We start from the raw sequence: 16,927 nt of genomic DNA on the forward strand, positions 1-16,927 counted from the left end.
GCCTGAACCTTGGACCCCCACTCAACAACCTCACTGCCTTCTTTGTCTAGTCTTTGCAATATGGCCTGGTAGGAATCACAAACCCAGCACTAAACTCCACAGGCCAGAACTGCCAAAGTAGAGCAGTATTAACCCACCTGAGCCAAAGGTACTGCATTTTCTTCAGCTCCACACTAATGAAGAAATTTGTCAAATATTTATTCTGGAAGATAAATTAAGATCAAGTTAATAGGAAAAGAGAGTGAATGACTGAATTCCGTTATTGCCTTTCTTGGCTCCTTATGTTACTGGAGGAAGCCATAAAACCTTATTTGTGCTGTTCATTTTCATATTTTCATGCTTACGTTACAGAAGAAAGAAAAGTAAAGGCTGGCTCCAGATGAAACATCTCTGTCTGGAAAAGGAACAGTCTGTCCCAAAGCCACAATTGGCACAGTCCTGCAAAGCAAACTTACACAACAAACTCAGGGCAAAAGTCAAATAACAGAAGAGCTAAAAGGAGACAGAGCCCAACAGATGGAGGCTTAATAAAGTTTTGAAAAAGGTCCACAAAAGATATAGTCAATATCTGGTTTGCTAGTAACAGCAGGTTTGTCTCCAAAATCTTCCTCCAACGTGATCATCAGTTCCCAGAGATCATCATGCATGGCATTTCAACAAGGAACCCTTGAGCAAATCACGGACTGACATGGACCACAAAAAAAAAAAAAAAAAAAAAAAAAAAAAAAAAAATTCACGTGAAGTGGATGGAGTTCACACTGCTTAAAGTTTAGCACTGGGAGCACCTAGTCTTTTGTAAGATAGAAACAGGGAAGCATGGAGGTTACTATGTTTTCATGGGTATGTGTTTCTACATTAAAAATAAAAGTTTAAGAATAAGAAAGGAACAGAAATTAAAAAAAAACCAGACCAGCTTGTAACCTGAAAAGAAAACCACAATAAATAGAATAAATTAGAGCCTGGAGCTAAGACTAGGCTGGGAAATCATCATAATTACATTCCATAAGAAAAATTATGACAGTCAGGAAGATCATACTAATCAAGGCATACAGAAATTCAGTCAATCTGGGTTTCACTTGTGTTCTTACTATGTGCAGTGCATTGTGTTGATACCACACAACTAGAAGAACTAGATGGAAATGATACCACACAACAAATGGAAGAACTAGAAGGTCTGGTTCCCTCTAGTTTTATGCCAGGTCTGTGGTGTGCTGGAATTGGCTAAGACTGACTTGTGGGAACATATTGTTAAATATTCAGGAAATTCTTGAGCAGGTTGCTAAACCATTGTTAGCTTGAAATTAGCCACAAAAGAATATTTAAACCATGAACATGGACCAATGCTGCACATCAGGACTTTGTTTTCAGGGAGCCAGCTTAGCAACATGCAACTGCTGTAAACGTACATAGACCGTGCCCAAGGCTGCAGATGATGGGCTTAGAAAGACTTGTATGTCAGCTTGAATGTTATTGGTGTATATAAATATTACTGATATGTGCACATTTATTTTGCATCCTGAAACATTACTGAAATTGTCTTATCAGTTCCAGGAGCCTTTTCACAAAGTCTTTGGGGGTTTTCTAGTTATGGAATTGTATCGTCCTCAAAGAGAGATAGTTTGACTTCCTTACCTTTTGGGATACCTTTTATTTCTTTCTCTTGTTTGATGGCTGTGGCTAGCACTTCTGGTACTATGTTGAATAGGAGTGGTTAGAGTGGGCATCCTTGTCTTTTTTCTGTTCTCAGAGGAATGCTTCCAGCTTTTGTCCATTCAGTATGATGTTGGCTGTGGGTTTATCATAGATAGCTCTTATTATTTTGAAGTATGTTCCCTCAATGCCTAGTTTCTTGAAGGTGTTTTATCATGAAGAAATGTTTGATTTTATTGAAAGCTTTTCCCACATCTATTGAGATGATCATGTAGCTTTTGTTTTTAATTCTGTTTATGTGGTGAATCACATTTATGAATTTGCATATGTTGAACCAACCTTGCATCCCAGGAACGAAGCCTACTTGATCATGGTGAATTAGCTTTTTGAGGTGGTGTTGGATTCAATTTGCTAGCATTTTGTTGAGGATTTTTATGTCTATGTTTGTCAGGAATATGGACCTGTAGTTCTTGTTGTTGTTGTGTCTTTGCCAGGTTTTTCTATCAGGGTGATGCTGGCTTTGTAGAATTAGTTAGGGAGGAGTCCCTCCTGTTTGATTTTTTGGAATAATTTCAGTAAATTGATACCAGATCTTCTTCTTACATCTGTAGAATTTGGCTGTGACTCCATGTGGTACGAAGCTTTCTTTGGTTGGTAGGTTTTTTGTTACTGACTCAGTTTCAGTGCTCAATATGGGTCTAATCAGGATTTCGATTTCTTCCTGATTTCACCTTAGGAGATTATGTGTTTCCAGGAATTTATCCATTTCCTCTAGATTTTCTAGTTTATGTGTGTATAGGTGTTCATAATAGTTTCGAGGATCTTACGTATTTCTGTGGGATTGATTATAATGTCACTCTTGTCATTTCTGATTATGTTTATTTGGATCTTCCCTCTCTTTCTCTGTTTTTCTCTGTCTCTCATGTGTGCACTCACACAATGTAGCTAGCAGTCTATCAATCTTGTTTATCCTTTTAATGAACCATATGATCATCTCAACAGATGCAGAAAAAGCTTCAACATAATCCAACATTCCTTCTTGATAAAAAGCCTCAACAAACCAGGAATTGAATGAACATACCTCAAAATAATAAGAACCATCTATGACAGACCCACAGCCAGCATCTTACAGAATATGCAAAGCTAGAAGCATTCCCCTTGAGAGACAGAACAAGACCTATTCAACATAGTACTGGAAGTGATAGCCAGAGCAATCAGCAAGAGAAAAATATAAAAGACATCCAAATAGGAAAAGAAGATGTCAAATTTTCTCTCTTCATGGGTGATATGACTTTATACCTAGAAAACTCTAAAGACTCCACCAAAAGGTTTCAGCAACTAATAAACAACATCAGTAACGTTTCAGTGCACAAAATCAAAGTACAAACCTCAGTAGTATTTCTATACACCAATAACGTTCAAGTTGAGAGCCAAATCCAGAATGCAATTGTATTTACAATCACCACATACACACAAAAATATCTGGGAATACAACAAACCAAGGAGGTGAAAGATCTCTATAAGGAGAACTATAAGACACTTTTGAAAGAAATAATAGATGACACAAACAAATGGAAAAACATTCCATTCCCATGGATTGGAGGAATCAATATTGTTAAAATGGTCATACTGCCTGTGTTAGGCCATTCTTGCATGGCTATAAAGAAACACCCAAGACTGGGTAATTTATAAGAAAATAGGTTTAACTGGCTCACAGTTCTGTAGGCTGTACAGGAAGCATAGTGGCATGGCACTGCTTGCTTCAGAAGGCAAAGGGGAGCAGGCACATCACGTGGTGAGAACGGGGAGCAACAGCAAGAGAGAGAGTGGGGGCAGGGAGGTGCCACACACTTTTAAATGACCAGATCTCACAAGAACTCACTCACTATCATGAGGACAGTACCAAGCCATGAGGGACCATGATCCAAACCCTTTCCACCAGGCCCCACCTTCAGCACTGGGGATTTCATTTCAACATGGGATTTGGGCAGGGACAATATCCAAACTGTGTCACTGCCCAAAGCAATCTACAGATTCAACACTATTCCTATCAAACTATCAATGACATATTTCACAGAACTAGAAAAAACTATTGTAAAATTCATATGGAACCAACAACAAGCCCAAATAGCCAAAGCAAGCCTAGGCAAAAAGAACAAAGTTGGAAGCATCACCTTACCCACCTTCAAACTATGCTTATAAAGTATAGTAATCAAAACAGCATAGTACTGGTACAAAAACAAATACATACACCAATGGAAAAGAATAGAAAACCCAGAAATAAAGCCTAATATCTACAGCCATCCGATCTTCAACAAAGTCAACAAAAATAACCAATGGGGAAAAGATTCCCTATTTAATAAATGGTCCTGGGATAGCTGACTAGCCGTATGCAGAAGAATGAAACTAGTTTTCTAGCTTTTACCATATACAAAACTTAACACAAGATGGGTTAAAGTTTTAAATGTAAGACTTCAAACTATAAGAATCCTAGAAGAAAACCTAGGAAACACTATTCTGGACACTGGCCTTGGGAAACAATTTATGACTAAGTCCTCAAAAGCAATTGTAACCAAAACAAAAATTGACAAATGGGACCTAATTAAATTAAAGAGCTCCTGCACAGCAAAAGAAACTATCAGTAGTGTAAACAGACAACCTACACAATGAGAGAAAATGTTTGCAAATTATGCATCCAATGAAAGTCTAACATCCAGAATCTATAAGGAACTTAAACAATTGAATAAGCAAAAAACAACCCCATTAAAAAATGGACAAAAGACATGAACAGATACTTATCAAAAGAAGACATACAAGTAGCTAACAAACATGTTGAAAAAATGCTCAACATCACTAATCATTAGAGAAATGCAAATCAAAACCACAATGAGACACCATCTCACACCAGTCAGAATGACCATTATTAAAAAGTCAAAAAACAACAGATGCTGGGCTGGTGAGGCTGCAGGGAAAGGGGAATGCTTATACACTGCTGTTGAGAATGTAAGTTAGTTCAGTTACTGTGGAAAGCCATTTGGAGATTTCTCAAAGAACTTAAGACAAAACTACCATTCAATGCAGCAATCTCATTATTGGGCATATATCCAAAAGAAAACAAATTGTTCTACCTGGAAGACACATCCACTCACATGTTCATCACAGTACTATTTACAATAGCAAATGCATGGAATCAACCTAGGTGCCCATCGGTGGTGAACTAGATAAACAAAATGAGGTTCATATACACCCTGGACTACTACACAGCCATAAAAAAGAAAACATCATGTCCTTTGCAGCAACATGGATACAACTGGAGGACATTATCATAAATAAATTAATACAGGCAAAGAAAACCAAATGTTTCATGTTCTCATTTATAAGTGGGAGCTAAATATCGGGTACTCATGGACATAAAGATGGCAACAATAGAAACTGGGCAGGAGGGAGAGAAGCATGGGTTGAAAAATTAACTATTGGATACTACTATGCCTAGTACCTGGGTGAGAAGATCATCCATACCCCAAACCTCAGCATCACACAATATATTCAGGTAACCAACCTGCAAATGTACCCTCTGAATCTAAAACAAAAGTTGAAAAAAAAAGAAAGAACATAAGGAATAACACAAGGAAGGGCACGGTGACTACTATGAAGCCAGTCTCCAGGACAGGGCAAAGTCATTTGGTGCCATGGGGAAGCTCCTGTTGAAAGCAAGACTCGAGGAAAGCGGGAGAAAAAAAATCTGTGTTTTTTGCTAGCCAACCTTAATCACCATCCTCACCTCATCCCCAGCCAGGGCCATCCTATCAGCCTGTTAGACTTCTAAGGAAAGGCAGAGAGAAACACAAAGAAAAGAAGGGGTGGGTAGAAAAGCTGCTGAGGCATAGAATTCATTGGCTTCTAGAGATGCAAGGGCCTTGAAGATTACCCAAGCCAACCCCCTTACTTATAGCTGTGGGAATAGAGCCAAAGAGGTAAAATGACACCAAGGTTATATAGCTAGTTAAGTGACATAGCCAAGGCCAGAAACTTGGTCTCACTCATTACCCCTACAAGATGCTAGGTACTATGTTGGTTCCTAACCTCGGCTCTTCTGCTGCCACTCCAATATAACTTACATACACGTATGGGGAGGCAGCATGGAATTAAAGGAAGAACTGAAGCTGATTAATCCCTCCCTCCAAGCCAGCACATAAGGTATGGTTTGTTTCAGAAATAATTTGGTTTATTAATTCCAACTAGGAAGGGCCTGCTGACTTAGGAAAGGGATGGGGGCTGACGAACTGATCATGAAGATGCTGTGTATGTACCATCTGGTGTACATTGGAAAAAAGTGTCATTTGTCCTAAATTGAGTTCCAAGTCATAATTTCTTCAGTCACAACCTTTACTCCCTAAGAGACTACCAAAAATGAGCTGGTGATTTCAATTCCTTCCAGATGGAAAAATGTTGATGTCATCCCAAACCTTGCCTCTGTGAGAGTCATTTTATTCTTCCCAGCATAATAGGGCAGCTGAAGCAGAGGTGTCAGAGTTGGAAGGATTCCCTGAGACTATACTAGCCCCTCTAGAGCCATTTCCTACATGTCAAGGTTGCACTTCTCAGACTAAGGAGAGAAATTTGTGCTGTGGCTGCACTAGTGGCACCTTCTCGGGAAACAGAAGATTTGGTTCTGCACTTGCCAACCAATTCCTGTTATCAGTCTTAAACTTACATTATATTTTAAGAAGAGAGGTTCTTATTTAGACAAGCTAAAGAAAACTTTTGTGAGAGAATGACTCCAGACTAGTCCCCAGACGGATGGATGGAATGTATAGCTTGATTGTTCCTCTGCCTCTCTGATTAGAGTGATCATTTCAACAGAAGCAGCAAGTCGACTTTTAGCAATGTGGACTTCCCATGGCAAGAGGATTAGAGAGGTTTCCTTCGAAGGGCCGTTTTCGAGGCTAACGTTGGGGGAGAGGCATAATCTCAGATCAGTTTTCAGGATTCTTACTTTGTGCCTAATAATTAACTGTACTGCTGAGATGACTCATCACCCATAGCTACATCCACCAAACAGATGGTGACCCCACATAGCTGGGAATAAAGTGAAGCTGTAGAGACAGAGAGCAAAATAAAACTGAAAACATTTACTACAAACTTACCCTCTGACCTCTCTCTCACACACCCCACCTGGAGGACAGCAGTTCCATCTAGATGAGACAGACTGTTATATGATAGGTGAGCTCCATAGCAACTCTACTGGGTTGGAGGGTGACCAACCATCCCCATTTGCCCAGGACTGAGAGGGCCCCTGGGATGTGACATTTAATTTTAAAATCAGAATAGTCCTGTAACTTCATTTTCCCCTGCCTCCCAATTTACTGATTAGGAATTTGAGACTCCAAGAAATCAAGAGACTCATTCAAGATCACATACTGTTTAATGGCAGATCTGAATTCGTATCCTACTCCAACTTCAAAGGCAGGACTCTCCTTCCAATGCCTGTTGATATTTCTATGTATTGACAGAGGAAGTGTGAAAATATTACATAGGTGAATGTTTACTTGTATTTCTCCAGACTAGAGGCCTATTTAACAAGAAAACAGTCTTAAAAACCCAGGCTTGGATGAAAAAGGTTTCCTAAATTTCTTTCGGAAGGAAGCATAGAGAACTCAGATCATAAAGTATTTCTCGTATTTTACAGAAGATACAACCCAATTGTGAAGACTAGACCATGAGTAGGGAAACCCTGTATTCCAGTGTTCCAGTCCTGGTTTATTCCTGTTGTCCTGATGAATCATTACAACTGCTCCCTTTCACGCTCAAAAAAGTTCTGGTTTCGGTGATAAATTATATCATCCCCAAGCCAAGAGGCTCACCATTTCATGGTAGAAGAAGAATGCGAGATTGGAAAGAAAAGAAAGCCCACTCCTTCTGACTGAGGAATTTTGAGAAGAGACAAATGAGAGGAAAACAAAAGTAGATAATATAGAAAGGAACCAGGCAATGGAATGCTGGAGTCAGCTTATACAGGCTAGCAAAGTCTTTTAAATATTCAGACATTGTTTAAGCAGAGTGCAAATATTTACACCCCGCTCAGACATCAGCAAATGTTACATATTCCCCCATAGATCGGGTGACCAGCACACTATTGGTTCCAAAGCACTCTCTTTTCTCTTTCTCATTCTCTTTCTCTGTCTCTCTTTCTCATTCTCTCTGTCTCTCTCTCATACACACACACACACACATACACAGTCTATGACTAAAATGACAGGAGTGCTTTAGAAGTACCCAATCAAGGAGAGGAATCTTCTTTTTTTTTTTTTTGAGATGGAGTCTCGCTCTGTCACCCAGGCTGGAGTGCAGTGGCGCGACCTCGACTCACCACAACCTCCACCTCCCAGGTTCAAGCGATTCTCCTGCCTCAGCCTCCCAAGTAGCTGGGACTCTGGGTGTGGTGGGTGCACGCCACTACACCCAGCTAATTTTTTGTATTTTTAGTAGAGCCAGGCTGGTCTGGAACTCCTGACCTCGTGATCTGCCCACCAAAGTGGGTCCGGCCTTCCAAAGTGCTGGGATTACAGGCATGAGCCATTGTGCCTGGCGGGAGCAATCTTTATTTCAACTTCTCATCTGGGGCTCTGGAAGGATGTTACCACCTAGATCAATGTGGGGTGTGTTACCTTCATGCAAACCTAGTGGTACAGTGTAGTTAAGCAGAGAAAGACACATAAATTTGTCTTTCCTAAGCCACTTTCAGTTGCCCATGGCATGTATAACTCAAATTTAGTTGAGAACCTATCTGAAAAACTTGCCAAAGAGTGCCTGCCAACCTGAGGTGACTCTCAGCAGAGGGAACCACCTAGATCAAGACCGAGTATATAATAAGGTCTCAGCTCAATTCCGGAGGGGTTCACAGATGAAGCAAGAATGCCGGGGATGGTTACTGTCCCCGGTGGAGCCAAAAGGGACCTGAGCAAGTATTATGCTGGTCACTGACCTTAATGAATGGCTGCAAGGCCAGTGGTGACCAAGTGGACAAAGGGCATCTCTGTGAGTCCAGAAGAGCAGAGGGCACATAAAAGTAAGCACTTAACAAATAGGTGCTCTCCCTCAACTTTTGTCTATTTTTCTTTCCTAACTATTGGCCCTGGTGTCTTTGGGCCCAACGTTAGATACAAAGCAGTAACCTTAAACAGACTGCTTAGCCAGCTTCCATGACTGTTTGAGATCTAATTCCTGCTAAAAATTCTCTGAGCCGAGATTATGCCACTGCACTCCAGCCTGGGTGACAGAGCAAGACTCCATCTCAAAAACAGACAAGACAAGACAAGACAAGAAAAAATTCCGTTACTCTATATCTCTCATCTCTGATCAAACCCTAACTGTAAAAAAAATTGGTACCAGGAGTAGTTTCAGAGAAGCAAAACTTTAAAGATGGGTTCTTGAACTGCCTTTGGGTTTTCGAAAAGTGTTACCCTGATCTGATTAGATTTTACCTACTTCCAGGGGTAAATAACATACTGATAATTCACGGCATGTGGAGGCAAAACTTATGTACTCATCTTCCACCTGCAAACATAGGTAATCAACTGCCATTAGGAGTCAAGGCTTCTTTTTTTTTTTTTTTTTTTTTCCAATAAGTTTTTGGGGAACAGGTGGTGTTTGGTTACATGTATACATTCTTTAGTGGTAATTTCTGAGATTTTGGTGCACCCATCACCCAAGCAATGTAAACTGTACCCAGTGTGTAGTATTTTATCCTTCATCCCACTTCCACCCTTTCCCCCAAGTCCCCAAAGTTTATTATATCATTCTTATGCCTTTGCATCTTCATAGCTTAGCTCCCACTTATAAGGAACATACAATGTTTAGTTTTTCATTCCTGAGTTACTTCACTTAGAATAATGGTCTCCAATTCCATCTAGGTTGCTGCGATTGCCATTATTTCATTTCTTTTTATGGCTGAATAGTATTCCATGGTATAGATATATAGCACATTTTCTTTATTCAGTCATTGATAGATGGGCATTTGGGCTGTTTCCATATTTTTGCAGTTGCAAATTGTGCTGCTATAAACCTGCATGTGTTAAGTATCTTTTTCATATAATGACTTCTTTTCCTCTGGGCAGACACCCAGGAGTGAGACTGCTGGATCAAATGGTAGATCTACTTTTAGTTCTTAAGGAATCTCTACACTGTTTTCCATAGTGGTTGTACCAGTTTACATTCCTACCAACAGTGTAAAAGTGTTCCCTTTTCACCACACCCACACCAACATCTGTTTATTTATTTACTTTTTTATGGCCGTTCTTGCAGGACTAAGGTAGTATTACATGGTGGTTTTGATTTGCGTTTCCCTGATAATTAGTGATGTTGAGCGTTTTTTCATGTTTGTTGGCCATTTGTATATCTTCTCCTAAGAATTGTCTATACATGTCCTTAGCCCACTTTTTGATAGGGTTGTTTGTTTTTTTCTTGCTGATTTGTTTGAGTTGTTTGCAGATTCTGGGTGTTAGTCCTTTGGTGGATATATAGACTATGAAGATTTTCTTCCACTCTGTGGGTTGTGTGTTTACTCTACTGATTACTTCTTTGGCTGTGCAGAAGCTTTTCAGTTTAATTAAGTCTCAGCTATTTATCTTTGTTTTTGTTGTATTTGCTTTTAAGTTCTTGGTCATGAAGTCTTTGCCTAACCCAGTGTCTAGAAGAGTTTTTCCAATGTTATCTTCTAGAATTTTTATGGTTTCAGGTCTTAGATTTAAGTCATTGATACATCTTGAGTTGTTTTTGTATAAAGTGAGAGATGAGGATCCAGTTTCATTCTCCTACATGTGGCTTGCCAATTACCCCAGAACCATTTATTGAAGAGGGTGTCCTTTCCCCACTTTATGTTTTTGTTTGCTTTGTCAAAGATCAGTTGGCTACAAGTATTTGGGTTCATTTCTGGGTTCTCTATTCTGTCCCATTGGTCTATGTGCCTATTTTTATACAAGTGCCCTGCTATTTTGGTGACTGTGAAGTCAGGTAATGGGATGCCTCCAGATTTGTTCTTCGTCTAGTCTTGCTTTGGCTATGCAGGCTCTTTTTTGGTTCCATATGAATTTTAAGATTGTTTTTTCTAGTTCTGTGAAGAATGATGGTGGTATTTGGGTGAGAATTGCATTGAATTTGTATATTGCTTTTGGCAGTATGGTCATTATCACAATATTGATTCTACCCATCCATGAGCATGGGATGTGTTTCCATTTGTTTGTGTTGTCTGTGATTCCTTCCAGTACTGTTTTGTAGTTTTCCTTGTAGAGGCCTTTCACCTCCTTGGTTAGGTATATTCCTAAGGTTTTTTTCTGTTTTCTTTTTGCAGCTGTTGTAAAAGGGGTTGAGTTCTTGATTTGATTCTCAGCTTGGTCATTGTCGGTGTATATCTACTGATTTGTGTACATTAATTTTGTATCCTGAAACTTTGCTGAATTCATTTATCAGTTCGAGGATCTTTTGGGGAGCCTTAGGGTTTTCCAGGTATATGATCATGTCATCAACAAACAGACAATTTGACTTTCTCTTTACCAATTTGGATGCCCTTTATTTATTTTTCTTGTCTGATTATTCTGGCTAGGTCTTCCAGTACTATGTTGAATAGAAGTAGTGAAAGGGGGCACCCTTGTCTTGTTCCAGTTCTCAGAGGGGATGCTTTCAACTTTTCCCTATTCAGTATAATGTTGGCTGTGGGTTTGTCATAGATGGCTATTATGACCTTAAGGTATGTCCCTTCTATGTCGATTTTGCTGAGGGTTTTAATCATAAAGGGATGCTAGATCTTGTCAAATGCTCTTTCTGTGTCTATTGAGATGATCATATGATTTTTTGTTTTTAATTCAGTTTATGTGATGTATCACATTTATTGACCTACAGATGTTAAACCATCTTTGCATCCCTGGTATGAAACCCACTTGATCGTGGTGGATTATCTTTTTGATATGCTGTTGGATTCGGTTAGCTAGTATTTTGTTGAGGATTTTTGCATCTACATTCATCAGGGATATTGGTCTGTAGTTTTTTTTTTTTGTTTGTTTGTTTGTTTGTTTGTTTGGTGTTGTTATGTCCTTTCCTGGTTTTTGGTATTAGGGTGATACTGACTTCATAAAATGATTTAGGGAGGAGTCCCTCTTTTTCTATCTTGTGGAATAGTGTCAATAGGATTGGTACCAATTCTTCTTTGAATGTCTCATAGAATTTAGCTGTGAATCCATCTGGTCCTGGACTTTTTTGTTGGCAATTCTTTTGTTACATTTCAATGTTGCCACATGTTATTGGTCTGTTTAGAGTTTCTATTTCTTCCTGGTTTAATCTAGAAGGGTTGTATATTTCCAGGAATTTATCTATCTCCTCTGGGTTTTCTAATTTATGTGTGTAAAGGTGTTCATGGTATTCTTGAATTATCTTTTGTATTTCTGTGGTATCAGTGTAACATCTCCCTTTTCATTTCTAATAGAGGTTATTTGGATCTTCTCTCTTCTTTTCTTGGTTAATCTCACCAATGGCCTATCAATCTTATTTATCTTTTCAAAGAATCAGCTTTTTGATTCATGTGTCTTTCATATTGTTTTGTTTGTTTGTTTGTTTGTTTCAATTTCATTTAGTTCTGCTCTGATATTGGTTATTTCTTTTCTTCTGCTGGATTTGGGTTTGGTTTGCTCTTGTTTCTCTAACTCCTTGAGATGTGACCTTAGATTGTCTATTTGTGCTCCTTCAGACTTTTTGATATAGGCATTTAATGCTATAAACTTTCCTCTTAGCACCACCTTTGCTGTATCCCAGAGGTTTTGATAGGTTGTGTCACTATTATCATTCAGCTCAAAGAATTTCTAAATTTCCATGTTGATTTCATTGTTGTCCCAAGGATCACTCAGGAGCAGGTTATTTAATTTCCATGTATTTGCATGGTTTTGAGATTTCCTTTTGGAGTTGATTTTCATTTTTATTCCACTGTGGTCTGAGAGAGTACTTGCTATAATTTTTATTTTCTTAAATTCGTTGAGTCTTGTTTTGTGGCCTATCATATGGTCTGTCTTAGAGAAAGTTCCATGTGCTGATGCATAGAATGTATATTCTACAGTTGTTGGCAGAATGTCCTGTAAATATCTGTTATGTTAATTTGTTCTGATGGTGCAAAAGTAGTAAATGGAAAGCTGCTAGTTCATTAGCCAGCACATCAGTCTTCACTGCCACACACAATAAAAAGAGAAATGCAAGTGACCCTTAAGAATGTATTTGGTGAAATACATTCTTAAGTGAAAACATTATTATTTGTATTCAATTTCAATGCTTGAAGGCATGTCTTTTTAATATTCTGTGTAGTGAAATGGAAGGCACACATAAAGCACTTCAGCTATACACAAAAATGCAATGATCATCTCAAGAAAAAACACGTCTGTGATTATTTGAGTTGTGAGCTGAACTAGGCAATATTTTTTCATGGAATACCATATTTTGCTTGAAAGAATGACTGACAGACAAAATATAACTGTTTTCTTAAAAATAAAATGGGCCTGTCACTTCAATTAAAACAACTGGCATCATTTGTTGATGATAAAAATTTGAACTTTCAAGTAAAAATGAGAGTTATGGAAAACTTGTATGTGCCACTGTAAGATTTGACAACTTTTAAATTTCTGATATTAACAATTGTGACTTTTAGTCTTGTAGAATGAATGTGTCAACATTTGAAAATCTGCATAATTCAGTGACAAATATTTTGCAAATGACCAGTGCATGCTATTACTAAATCATAAAAGATCCATTCAAATTTCAATACAACGGATTTTAGCAGTATAAACAAATTTTTGCTGATATAGTTTCAATTTCACATTGTAGTTAACCGTTAAGAAAGTATATTTACCAAATTTTGGTATAGTATCAAAGAAAAATTTTTAAACTTCTCAGTTTTAGTTTCTAAGATGGTAGACAATAATATATATAATTGAAATAAATAAGAACTCTTTGGAGTTCTTAATAATTTTTAAGAAAGCGAAAGAGTCTGAGACCAGAAAGTTTACAATAGGCTACCACAGAGGAAGGTGCCCAAAGGCTTAAGGAGTTCTAAACGCTAGAGTACATTTACCTTGTAAGACCTTCCCCTTCAACTACATCCCTTAAGAGAGTCCAGAGGACACTCCTTTTACCAAGTCTATAGGAAGTATTCTCAGAAAGGGAGTTCCAGCATCCTTGATCTTTTCTTTGTTGCTATCTAGCTGGTCCCTTGAATTCAATGGGAATGATTGGATCCAGGGGTGGCAGGCTTAATCACCAGAAACAAGGTGGATGTGGTTACTGTAATGGGCAACACAGCCAAAGCAATAAACAGAATGGTTTGAATCTCAGAGACCAATGGTTTTGGCCAGTTAATTTTAGTGTCGGTAGCACTGAATAGACGGACAGTCTAGTAGAGTTTTACTTAATTTGGGAAAGCAGAAAAGTTTCAGGTTTTCTCAATGGAAGTCTGACTTGAATCACCATAGTAGAGACTTGTGACCTCTTAACCAATTCCTAGACTTGAGACAGTTCACAGATCCAGAGCCCTTTAAAAGAAGAGGTGGCTGAGTCCTCTTGAGGAAGTCCTCTTTAGGCAGCCAAAAATTGTATGCAGTTGTCCCTAGGTATCCTCAAAAGATTGGTTTTAGGGCCGGGTGTGGTGGCTCACACCTGTAATCCCAGCACTTTGGGAGGCCAAGACAGGTGGATCACTGGAGGTCAGGAGTTCGAGACCAGCCTGGCCAACATGATGAAACCTTGTCTCTACTAAAATTACAAAAAATTAGCCAGGCATGGTAGTAGGCACCTGTAATCCAAGCTACTTGGGAGGCTGAGGCAGGAGAATTGCTTGAACCTGGGAGACAGAGGTTGCAGTGAGCCGAGATCACGTCATTGCATTCCAGCTTGGGTAACAGAGTGAGACTGTCTCAAAAAAAAAGATTGGTTTTAGGACGAACCTGCCCCACCTCCCCCCCACCGCCCCCAATGCCTACCACCCAACATATACCAAAATCCACAGATGCTCAAGTTCCTTTTATAAAATGGTCTAATATTTTCATATAACCTATGCACATCCTCTTATATACCTTAAATCATCTCCAGATTACCTATAGGACCTAATACAATATAAGTGCTATGTACGTAGTTGTTATACTGTATTGTTTTTTATTTGTAATTTTTTCAAATATTTTTTATCTGTGATTAGTTGAATCCATGGATGCAAAACCTGTGGATGCAGAGCACACAATACAGAGGGTCTACTGGATCTAAATCGTCTTCCTAGCGTTCCCTTCCTAACAAGAGGCTTCTATCTCAGCTCTCTAGGGGCTTGAAACTGTTCTAATTGACCATTGTTTTTCAATTTAAATCTTACTTGTCAAGCTAGTCATCACCTGGTGAAAGACCCCACTTGGGCCAAGAAGTTGAGTACAAGTGCCCACAAACACATGGACCTGGTGTCCACAAGATTCATACAGACCCACCTTCCCCTATAAGGGAAAGTGTCCCACCTTGTCTCTGCTTCCTCTCCTCTATATCTCCCATCTTTATTTATCAGAGTTCTCTTCTGCTTCTTCAATTTTTGCCTTCAAGGTTTTTGTCTATCAACTCAGCTAGTGGTAGGTCTGTTCCACATGAGGGGGGTCTTCTAAATTTGGAATTGAGAAGATACAGGCAAGATACCAATATCATGTTGTTGTTAGCCACAGCTTTACCTCCCATCCCAAAGTAAAGCTGTCTCCTAAGAATGTTCCAAGTTATGTGGGACTTGGCCCTGCCATAGTTGTTGTCTTCTTCTTTGGATACAGGGTTTTGCTCTGTCACCCAGGCTGGAGTGCAGTGGCATGATCATAGCCCATTATAACCTCAAACTCCTGGGCTCCAGTGATCCTCTTGCCTTAGCCTCCCAGAATGTTGAGATTACAGGCATGAGCCACTGCACTTGCCTGCTGAAGTCTTCTTAAAGGCCTGGCACCACATATTACTCACGAAAAAGTTGATTCATAGAAGGAGCTCAGGAAATGTGTGCTGAATGAATGGACGAATGTTCATTCTCAACGTTGTTGGATGTGAGAGTTCACAGCAGTGCCCAGAGCACCTGAACACTACATCTTAGTAGCTGGAGAACCCCAGCTGCATACTTCATATAAGAATGTATAGTCCATGTGATTCTAGAACAAGCTAAAAGGCATATGCCAGATATACTACTAAGCTAGATAATGACTGGAAAATTAAATTTCAGCTCCACCCACTGGAGCCCCCCGGTCAGACTTCTGTAATGTGAATTTTCTACGTAGCTGAGGGTGTCTCTTTCAGGATCAAACATTTTCATTGGAGGATTTTGAAATTATATATATTTTCATTTTTATATGTATTTCATATTTTTCATTTTCTATATGTAGCAAGCAAAAATGTTAATATACATAATAAAAATATATATACAATATATATTTCAATCTGCCTTCTTAACCAGAGCCTGTTACACATAATTCACTGTGTTTTGAACATCAAATTATATACTAAATATTGAATGTAGTTTTTGATGTAGTAATCTAGTTTCTGTGACAATTTGATATGTCTACTAGTTAGTCAAGAATGAGGCTGTGTCTTAAAGAATTATTCGAAAGCTAGGTACTGGGGTGAGCTAAAGTTCCCCTAATGTTCTTTATGTTCGGGGGACAGTTCAAGAACTATGTCTGTTGTATGCCTACTTCACATCAGGCGCTGTGCGAGGGGCAGGGTAAAGAGAAAGAGTAAGACTCTATGAGGACAGAAAGAGCTCAGTCCTCATAGAAGTTCCTTTAGGAGACAGGATGAGAAGTCCTGGGAGCCTTTTTTTCTACAATTTGTCCTCTACCTCATCCAAATTGAATTGTGACCAAATATCTTTTCCAAGGTTCTTTTTCAAACAGTTGCTCTGTTTTTCTTAGAGAAAAAGTTTTTTGTGGTGGTGGCAGCGGCAGCAGCAGCAGCAACTCGGTGTGTTGAATACTTATGCTAATCAGTGATCTGGCACCAGTTTACTGATTCTTTGGTCTGATTATTTATTATTTATAGAGTGTGGTAAATGCAAATGGCATTTTGCAAAGCATGCAACTCTGAAAATGAAACCCCAGCCCCAAGGCGTTGACTGTCAGATTTAGACATAAACAAAACGCTGAATAAACAGTGAGACATCTAGTTGAGTTGATGTGGCTGCAAAGGAGGAAAACACAGGGAGACTGAGAAAAAGAAATGAACATTACAGAGGGATTTCAAGGAG

General features: G+C 39.0%; 1 protein-coding gene across 1 annotated transcript in view; it reads left to right on the forward strand.

Moving 5' to 3' along the window:
• BOC (BOC cell adhesion associated, oncogene regulated) overlaps positions 1–16,927 on the forward strand; it is a 253,113-nt gene that overhangs the window by 31,287 nt on the left and 204,899 nt on the right. The gene's annotated exons all lie outside the window — the stretch shown is intronic.

This window comes from Rhinopithecus roxellana, chromosome 1 (genome assembly GCF_007565055.1).
Source record: "Rhinopithecus roxellana isolate Shanxi Qingling chromosome 1, ASM756505v1, whole genome shotgun sequence".
Taxonomy (NCBI): Eukaryota; Metazoa; Chordata; class Mammalia; order Primates; family Cercopithecidae; genus Rhinopithecus; species Rhinopithecus roxellana.